The sequence below is a fragment of the Pristiophorus japonicus genome, unplaced genomic scaffold, assembly GCF_044704955.1.
Source record: "Pristiophorus japonicus isolate sPriJap1 unplaced genomic scaffold, sPriJap1.hap1 HAP1_SCAFFOLD_170, whole genome shotgun sequence".
In the NCBI taxonomy this organism is placed as follows: domain Eukaryota; kingdom Metazoa; phylum Chordata; class Chondrichthyes; family Pristiophoridae; genus Pristiophorus; species Pristiophorus japonicus.
This window is the reverse complement of record NW_027251383.1, coordinates 228,036-237,346: the sequence shown is the minus strand read 5'-3', so window position 1 is coordinate 237,346 and position 9,311 is coordinate 228,036. Positions and strand designations below refer to the sequence as shown.

Genomic DNA, 9,311 nt, shown 5'->3' with positions numbered 1-9,311 from the left:
GGCTCGTTGGTCTAGGGGTATGATTCTCGCTTAGGGGTTTTAATAATTGAAATGCGAGAGGTCCCGGGTTCAAATCCCGGACGAGCCCTGACAACTTTTAGTCAAAAAAACACTTCTCAGCCGGTCGACATGTTTCAAATTAAAACGTTTAATTGCGCGCCGTTGTTCACACAGCGTCCAAAAATCCTGGAGATTCCCAGGAGCAAAGTGAAACTCACCGAACTGAGTAAAGTTCATGCATCTCAGATGTGCTCGGCTCAGTGTCTCATTGGACAACCTAAACCCGTGTTTGATTCTGGCCAATTCTTGATCAGTCCATCTTCCGTTCTGCACTCATGAGCTCACCTCCATTGGGATATGGATACATTCAGCGTCAATCTCAACTTCAACGTGAAACAGACTCTGCCCTTAATATGAGTGCGTCCTGTTTCTCCAGCGCTGAAAAGATGGGAGAAGCTGGCTTTGGATTTAGTCCCTTGGCTGCCGAATTTAAACCGTACAGAAAATCAATCCGGGGTGGGCAAGCTGCCTGGTCTGATTAAAAGGCGTTCAGACCCTACATTCCAGGCATGTTATTGTGTTCTGGCCTCAACATTCGATTCAACGTCTCGGATCATAAGCCGCGCTCATTGTCTGCTAATGGTTCTGCTGTTCCCACTAACACCTGCTCTGGTCCATCCTTTGTTATTTTATTGCCCGCTTACCACCCACTTTGCCTTTTCGCATTGTGCCATTTATTATTCAATCACTCCTACGCTCCACTGTATCACAGACATTCCCTTTTGTCCTTCCTCGCTGCCTATTTTTTTCCAGGCGCTATTTTCGTGGAAGAAATCTGTAAACTTTACATTTTTCTTAAAATATCGGAATGATCATCTGACTGAACGTGAGCCCGGGTTCTTCATCCACAGAATGTTCACGACCAGCTGAGTTTTACAGAATTCTTTGTTTTTGTTCACTGTGTTTCTATATCGCTTTTAAGGTGATGTCCTGTCTGTCCGAGGTCATTCTCTGTCTCTCCAAAATGGTTGCTATCAGTATCGGATCATTATGTATCTGTTTAAAAGGAATGTGCTGTCTGTCCCGGATTTTAAATTACAAATTTCAAAAACTGCCTTTGGAGGTTGCAGGAATTTTAATTTGTTGGTGTGTTTGTGTAGCGAGGGAGTGTGTGCAAACGTGCTGCGCGATCTTACTGTGCATTTCATGTCATGGGAGAAAAAATGCATGACATGCAACTTGAAGCCACACTGATTTGATTGAACACACATTCGAGGACTGCCTGACAGGAGAAGAATCTGCTGTGGGATTTTGCTGTTCCACATCTGAAAGAAGGCAAATTATATAAGTTAGAAACATAGCGATTTTAGCGAGAGCTTGCGGTTGGGCTGTGTGAAATGATGAGCTCCTACCCCCTTATTTTCAAACACAAATCAAATCAAGACAAGACAAGACATGACTGACTGACTGACTTTGTTTATACAGATATATATATAAATATTAATTTATACGTATATTTACAAACAATCCGTACTTTTTAACTTTCACAATAAATGTGCCTTTTCTGTTCTGCCAGCACTGGGCTCTATTACATTTGAGCTCTTTCATAGCACACGCAGCTGCTGTCAGATCCAGCAGAAAGGCACTCGCGACTTTAAAAGATCGCCTTTGTTCCCCATATCTTCCCTCGTGGCTTGTCTTACACCATGGTCTTACTGTGTTTGGGTATTTACTGACTGCACGCTCTGATTTCCAGTGGATTTCATGCAGTCGCACAGCCTTCGTTCAATCAAAAATATATAGATTAAGAAATAATTATTTATTTATTTAAATCAAACCAAATTCAATTTTTTGCAATAAAACTGTAAATTTATTTATTTTCTTATTGTGATAAATATATATATGTTTTAAATTGTCTTTTTGTCTGGGTTGATTTTACTTCCCTCCGTCCTTCCTGCCTGTCAATCACCTGTGGCTTCAAAAACCGTCCCAGCCACTCGTGGTCCTGAGATGCGCGCTCACTCACGCACAGCACAATTGCCTTCAGGAATGATAGAAATCCGACTTTAATCTTTTGAAAGGGAAGTGCTGTCCGTGAAGGCCCATTCTACAGCTGTGTAAGATGGATGTGCTTCCTGTCCTGGATCATTCGGTGTCTGTTCAAACGGGATGGTTGTCAGTTCCGGTTCATCAACTGCCCCTTTAAGACGTATTTTCTCATAATCGCGATCATCCTGTATATTTTAAAAGGAGTGTGATTTCAGTTGCGATAACCGATTGTTAAACTGTTGTGTATCAAGCTACATTGACGTTGCCTGTGTCCGTGCACATCCATATCGCAGCGTAACGGTTCATTACTCAAAATATGCCCATATTTTCATAAATCCACTCCTTGAAAGATCCCTTGTCCCAAATTTGCTCTCAGTATAAAAAAAACAACAAATTTCATGCCAGCAGCAGCAGCCGCGTGGCCTAATGGATAAGTCGTCTGACTTCGATTGTAACTGTGATGTTATCAAAAGATTGCAGGTTCGAGTCCTGCCGCGGTCAGCTAACTTGCCGCGTGAAATTTTACATTCTTTATTTTGATTCTGCCTCAAAACCAACCATCTCGTGCAGTCACTCACCGAAAGTAAAGGAAGGCTGTTTGCTTTAAAAAGCTCATGGCACATTTTCATCACTGTCGATCTGGTTGCACGGGCAAAACAAGCGGTGAAGTAGACTTTCGTGCACATTATTTCTGTTTGAATGGAAAAAGTAGGGGATGGATGTCTGACGTTGCAGTAAATAGGAGATAAGGTGACTGAGAAGTTCAGGCAATGGACTGCTGATCCAGTCTGCCCTCAACTTCGTCGTTATTGTGTTAAACCGTTTCCACTCGGTTTTTTTCCGTAATCACATTTAACCTCATTGCCAAATTCACCTTTTACTGACAAGAATGCAGCTCGTTGGTGAAGTAATGTCTCAAAGAATAATCTATTCATCAAAGGGAAAACATGAGCAGGACGATGGAGAGGGGGACGATGGGCCGAATAGCAAACGAAGGTCAGAATCTGAGAGCTAGATCCCTTACTGTCGGCGGCTCGTTGGTCTAGGGGTATGATTCTCGCTTAGGGGTTTTAATAATTGAAATGCGAGAGGTCCCGGGTTCAAATCCCGGACGAGCCCTGACAACTTTTAGTCAAAAAAACACTTCTCAGCCGGTCGACATGTTTCAAATTAAAACGTTTAATTGCGCGCCGTTGTTCACACAGCGTCCAAAAATCCTGGAGATTCCCAGGAGCAAAGTGAAACTCACCGAACTGAGTAAAGTTCATGCATCTCAGATGTGCTCGGCTCAGTGTCTCATTGGACAACCTAAACCCGTGTTTGATTCTGGCCAATTCTTGATCAGTCCATCTTCCGTTCTGCACTCATGAGCTCACCTCCATTGGGATATGGATACATTCAGCGTCAATCTCAACTTCAACGTGAAACAGACTCTGCCCTTAATATGAGTGCGTCCTGTTTCTCCAGCGCTGAAAAGATGGGAGAAGCTGGCTTTGGATTTAGTCCCTTGGCTGCCGAATTTAAACCGTACAGAAAATCAATCCGGGGTGGGCAAGCTGCCTGGTCTGATTAAAAGGCGTTCAGACCCTACATTCCAGGCATGTTATTGTGTTCTGGCCTCAACATTCGATTCAACGTCTCGGATCATAAGCCGCGCTCATTGTCTGCTAATGGTTCTGCTGTTCCCACTAACACCTGCTCTGGTCCATCCTTTGTTATTTTATTGCCCGCTTACCACCCACTTTGCCTTTTCGCATTGTGCCATTTATTATTCAATCACTCCTACGCTCCACTGTATCACAGACATTCCCTTTTGTCCTTCCTCGCTGCCTATTTTTTTCCAGGCGCTATTTTCGTGGAAGAAATCTGTAAACTTTACATTTTTCTTAAAATATCGGAATGATCATCTGACTGAACGTGAGCCCGGGTTCTTCATCCACAGAATGTTCACGACCAGCTGAGTTTTACAGAATTCTTTGTTTTTGTTCACTGTGTTTCTATATCGCTTTTAAGGTGATGTCCTGTCTGTCCGAGGTCATTCTCTGTCTCTCCAAAATGGTTGCTATCAGTATCGGATCATTATGTATCTGTTTAAAAGGAATGTGCTGTCTGTCCCGGATTTTAAATTACAAATTTCAAAAACTGCCTTTGGAGGTTGCAGGAATTTTAATTTGTTGGTGTGTTTGTGTAGCGAGGGAGTGTGTGCAAACGTGCTGCGCGATCTTACTGTGCATTTCATGTCATGGGAGAAAAAATGCATGACATGCAACTTGAAGCCACACTGATTTGATTGAACACACATTCGAGGACTGCCTGACAGGAGAAGAATCTGCTGTGGGATTTTGCTGTTCCACATCTGAAAGAAGGCAAATTATATAAGTTAGAAACATAGCGATTTTAGCGAGAGCTTGCGGTTGGGCTGTGTGAAATGATGAGCTCCTACCCCCTTATTTTCAAACACAAATCAAATCAAGACAAGACAAGACATGACTGACTGACTGACTTTGTTTATATAAATATATGTATTAATATTTATATATGCGTATATTAACATACATTCCATACTTTTTAACTTTCAAAATAAATGTGCCTTTTCTGTTCTACCGGCACTGGGCTCTATTGCATTTGAGCTCTTTCACAGCACACGCAGCTGCTGTCAGATCCAGCAGAAAGGCACTCGCGACTTTAAAAGATCGCCTTTGTTCCCCACATCTTCGCTCGTGGCTTGTCTTACACCATGGGCTTACTTGTTTGTGTATTTACTGACTGCACGCCCTGATTTCCAGTGGATTTCAAGCAGTCGCACAGCCTTCGTTCAATCAAAAACATATAGATTAAGAAATAATTATTTCTTTATTGAAATCAAACTAAATTCAATTTTTTGCAATAAAACTGTAAATTTATTGATTTTTTTTATTGTGATAAATATATATATGTTTTAAATTGTCTTTTTGTCTGGGTTGATTTTACTTCCCTCCGTCCTTCCTGCCTGTCAATCACCTGTGGCTTCAAAAACCGTCCCAGCCACTCGTGGTCCTGAGATCCGCGCTCACTCACGCACAGCACAATTGCCTTCAGGAATGATAGAAATCCGACTTTAATCTTTTGAAAGGGAAGTGCTGTCCGTGAAGGCCCATTCTACAGCTGTGTAAGATGGATGTGCTTCCTGTCCTGGATCATTCGGTGTCTGTTCAAACGGGATGGTTGTCAGTTCCGGTTCATCAACTGCCCCTTTAAGACGTATTTTCTCATAATCGCGATCATCCTGTATATTTTAAAAGGAGTGTGATTTCAGTTGCGATAACCGATTGTTAAACTGTTGTGTATCAAGCTACATTGACGTTGCCTGTGTCCGTGCACATCCATATCGCAGCGTAACGGTTCATTACTCAAAATATGCCCATATTTTCATAAATCCACTCCTTGAAAGATCCCTTGTCCCAAATTTGCTCTCAGTATAAAAAAAACAACAAATTTCATGCCAGCAGCAGCAGCCGCGTGGCCTAATGGATAAGTCGTCTGACTTCGATTGTAACTGTGATGTTATCAAAAGATTGCAGGTTCGAGTCCTGCCGCGGTCAGCTAACTTGCCGCGTGAAATTTTACATTCTTTATTTTGATTCTGCCTCAAAACCAACCATCTCGTGCAGTCACTCACCGAAAGTAAAGGAAGGCTGTTTGCTTTAAAAAGCTCATGGCACATTTTCATCACTGTCGATCTGGTTGCACGGGCAAAACAAGCGGTGAAGTAGACTTTCGTGCACATTATTTCTGTTTGAATGGAAAAAGTAGGGGATGGATGTCTGACGTTGCAGTAAATAGGAGATAAGGTGACTGAGAAGTTCAGGCAATGGACTGCTGATCCAGTCTGCCCTCAACTTCGTCGTTATTGTGTTAAACCGTTTCCACTCGGTTTTTTTCCGTAATCACATTTAACCACATTGCCAAATTCACCTTTTACTGACAAGAATGCAGCTCGTTGGTGAAGTAATGTCTCAAAGAATAATCTATTCATCAAAGGGAAAACATGAGCAGGACTATGGAGAGGGGGACGATGGGCCGAATAGCAAACGAAGGTCAGAATCTGAGAGCTAGATCCCTTACTGTCGGCGGCTCGTTGGTCTAGGGGTATGATTCTAGCTTAGGGGTTTTAATAATTGAAATGCGAGAGGTCCCGGGTTCAAATCCCGGACGAGCCCTGACAACTTTTAGTCAAAAAAACACTTCTCAGCCGGTCGACATGTTTCAAATTAAAACGTTTGATTGCGCGCCGTTGTTCACACAGCGTCCAAACATCCTGGAGATTCCCAGGAGCAAAGTGAAACTCACCGAACTGAGTAAAGTTCATGCATCTCAGATGTGCTCGGCTCAGTGTCTCATTGGACAACCTAAACCCGTGTTTGATTCTGGCCAATTCTTGATCAGTCCATCTTCCGTTCTGCACGCATGAGCTCACCTCCATTGGGATATGGATACATTCAGCGTCAATCTCAACTTCAACGTGAAACAGACTCTGCCCTTAATATGAGTGCGTCCTGTTTCTCCAGCGCTGAAAAGATGGGAGAAGCTGGCTTTGGATTTAGTCCCTTGGCTGCCGAATTTAAACCGTACAGGAAATCAATCCGGGGTGGGCAAGCTGCCTGGTCTGATTAAAAGGCGTTCAGACCCTACATTCCAGGCATGTTATTGTGTTCTGGCCTCAACATTCGATTCAACGTCTCGGATCATAAGCTGCGCTCATTGTCTGCTAATGTTTCTGCTGTTCCCACTAACACCTGCTCTAGTCCATCCTTTGTTATTTTATTGCCCGCTTACCACCCACTTTGCCTTTTCGCATTGTGCCATTTATTATTCAATCACTCCTACGCTCCACTGTATCACAGACATTCCCTTTTGTCCTTCCTCGCTGCCTATTTTTTTCCAGGCGCTATTTTCGTGGAAGAAATCTGTAAACTTTACATTTTTCTTAAAATATCGGAATGATCATCTGACTGAACGTGAGCCCGGGTTCTTCATCCACAGAATGTTCACGCCCAGCTGAGTTTTATAGAATTCTTTGTTTTTGTTCACTGTGTTTCTGTATCGCTTTTAAGGTGATGTCCTGTCTGTCCGAGGTCATTCTCTGTCTCTCCAAAATGGTTGCTATCAGTATCGGATCATTATGTATCTGTTTAAAAGGAATGTGCTGTTTGTCCCGGATTTTAAATTACAAATTTCAAAAACTGCCTTTGGAGGTTGCAGGAATTTTAGTTTGTTGGTGTGTTTCTGTAGCGAGGGAGTGTGTGCAAACGTGCTGCGCGATCTTACTGTGCATTTCATGTCATGGGAGAAAAAATGCATTACATGCAACTTGAAGCCACACTGATTTGATTGAACACACATTCGAGGACTGCCTGACAGGAGAAGAATCTGCTGTGGGATTTTGCTGTTCCACATCTGAAAGAAGGCAAATTATATAAGTTAGAAACATAGCGATTTGAGCGAGAGCTTGCGGATGGGCTTTGTGACATGATGAGCTCTTTCCTCCTTATTTTCAAATACAAATCAAATCAAGACAAGACAAGACATGACTGACTGACTGACGTTGTTTATATAAATATATGTATTAATATTTATATATGCGTATATTAACATACATTCCATACTTTTTAACTTTCAAAATAAATGTGCCTTTTCTGTTCTACCGGCACTGGGCTCTATTGCATTTGAGCTCTTTCACAGCACACGCAGCTGCTGTCAGATCCAGCAGAAAGGCACTCGCGACTTTAAAAGATCGCCTTTGTTGCCCATATCTTCGCTCGTGGCTTGTCTTACACCATGGGCTTACTTGTTTGTGTATTTACTGACTGCACGCCCTGATTTCCAGTGGATTTCAAGCAGTCGCACAGCCTTCGTTCAATCAAAAACATATAGATTAAGAAATAATTATTTATTTATTGAAATCAAACTAAATTCAATTTTTTGCAATAAAACTTAAATGTATTTATTTTCTTACTGTGATAAATATATATATGTTTTAAATTGTCTTTTTGTCTGGGTTGGTTTTACTTCCCTCCCTCCTTCCAGCCTGTCAAATACCTGTGGCTTCAAAAACCGTCCCAGCCCCTCGTTGTCCTGAGATCCGCGCTCACTCACGCACAGCACAATTGCCTTCAGGAATGATAGAAATCCCACTTTAATCTTTTGAAAGGCAAGTGCTGTCCGTGAAGGCCCATTCTACAGCTGTGTAAGATGGATGTGCTTCCTTTCCTGGATCATTCGGTGTCTGTTCAAACGGGATGGTTGTCAGTTCCGGTTCATCAACTGCCCCTTTAAGACGCATTTTCTCATAATCGGTATCATCCTGTATAATTTAAAAGGAGTGTGATTTCAGGTGCGATAACCGATTGTTAAACTGTTGTGTATCAAGCTACATTGACGTTGCGTGTCCGTGCACATCCATATCGCAGCGCAACGGTTCATTACTCAAAATATGCCCATATTTTCATAAATCCACTCCTTGAAAGATCCCTTGTCCCAAATTTGCTCTCAGTATAAAAAAAACAACTAATTTCATGCCAGCAGCAGCAGCCGCTTGGCCTAATGGATAAGTCGTCTGACTTCGATTGCAACTGTGATGTTATGAAAAGATTGCAGGTTCGAGTCCTGCCGCGGTCAGCTAAATTGCTGCGTGAAATTTTATATTCTTTATTTTGATTCTGCCTCAAAACCAACCATCTCGTGCAGTCACTCACCGAAAGTAAAGGAAGGCTGTTTGCTTTAAAAAGCTCATGGCACATTTTCATCACTGTCGATCTGGTTGCACGGGCAAAACAAGCGGTGAAGTAGACTTTCGTGCACATTATTTCTGTTTGAATGGAAAAAGTAGGGGATGGATGTCTGACGTTGCAGTAAATAGGAGATAAGGTGACTGAGAAGTTCAGGCAATCCACTGCTAATCGAGTAGGCCCTCAACTTCGTCGTTATTGTCATAAACCGTTTCCACTCGTTTTTTTTCGGTAATCACATTTAACCTCATTGCCAAATTCACCTTTTACTGACAAGGATGCAGCTCGTTGGTGAAGTAATGTCTCAAAGAATAATCTATTCATCAAAGGGAAAACATTAGCAGGACTATGGAGAGGGGGACTCATGAGATTGGTCTCTGAGAGTCAGCACAGGCACGATGGGCCGAATAGCAAACGAACTTCAGAATCTGAGAGCGAGATCCCTTACTGTCGGCGGCTCGTTGGTCTAGGGGTATGATTCTCGCTTAGGGGTTC

General features: G+C 42.5%; 2 non-coding genes across 2 annotated transcripts; both read left to right on the top strand.

Moving 5' to 3' along the window:
- On the top strand, nucleotides 1–88 carry trnap-agg (transfer RNA proline (anticodon AGG)). The gene is given in 2 exon segments: nucleotides 1–36; nucleotides 53–88. It is a non-coding gene; the product is annotated as a tRNA-Pro (tRNA).
- Nucleotides 89–3,080: 2,992 nt separating this feature from the next.
- On the top strand, nucleotides 3,081–3,168 carry trnap-agg (transfer RNA proline (anticodon AGG)). Its single transcript is given in 2 exon segments — nucleotides 3,081–3,116; nucleotides 3,133–3,168. It is a non-coding gene; the product is annotated as a tRNA-Pro (tRNA).
- Nucleotides 3,169–9,311: the final 6,143 nt, after the last annotated feature.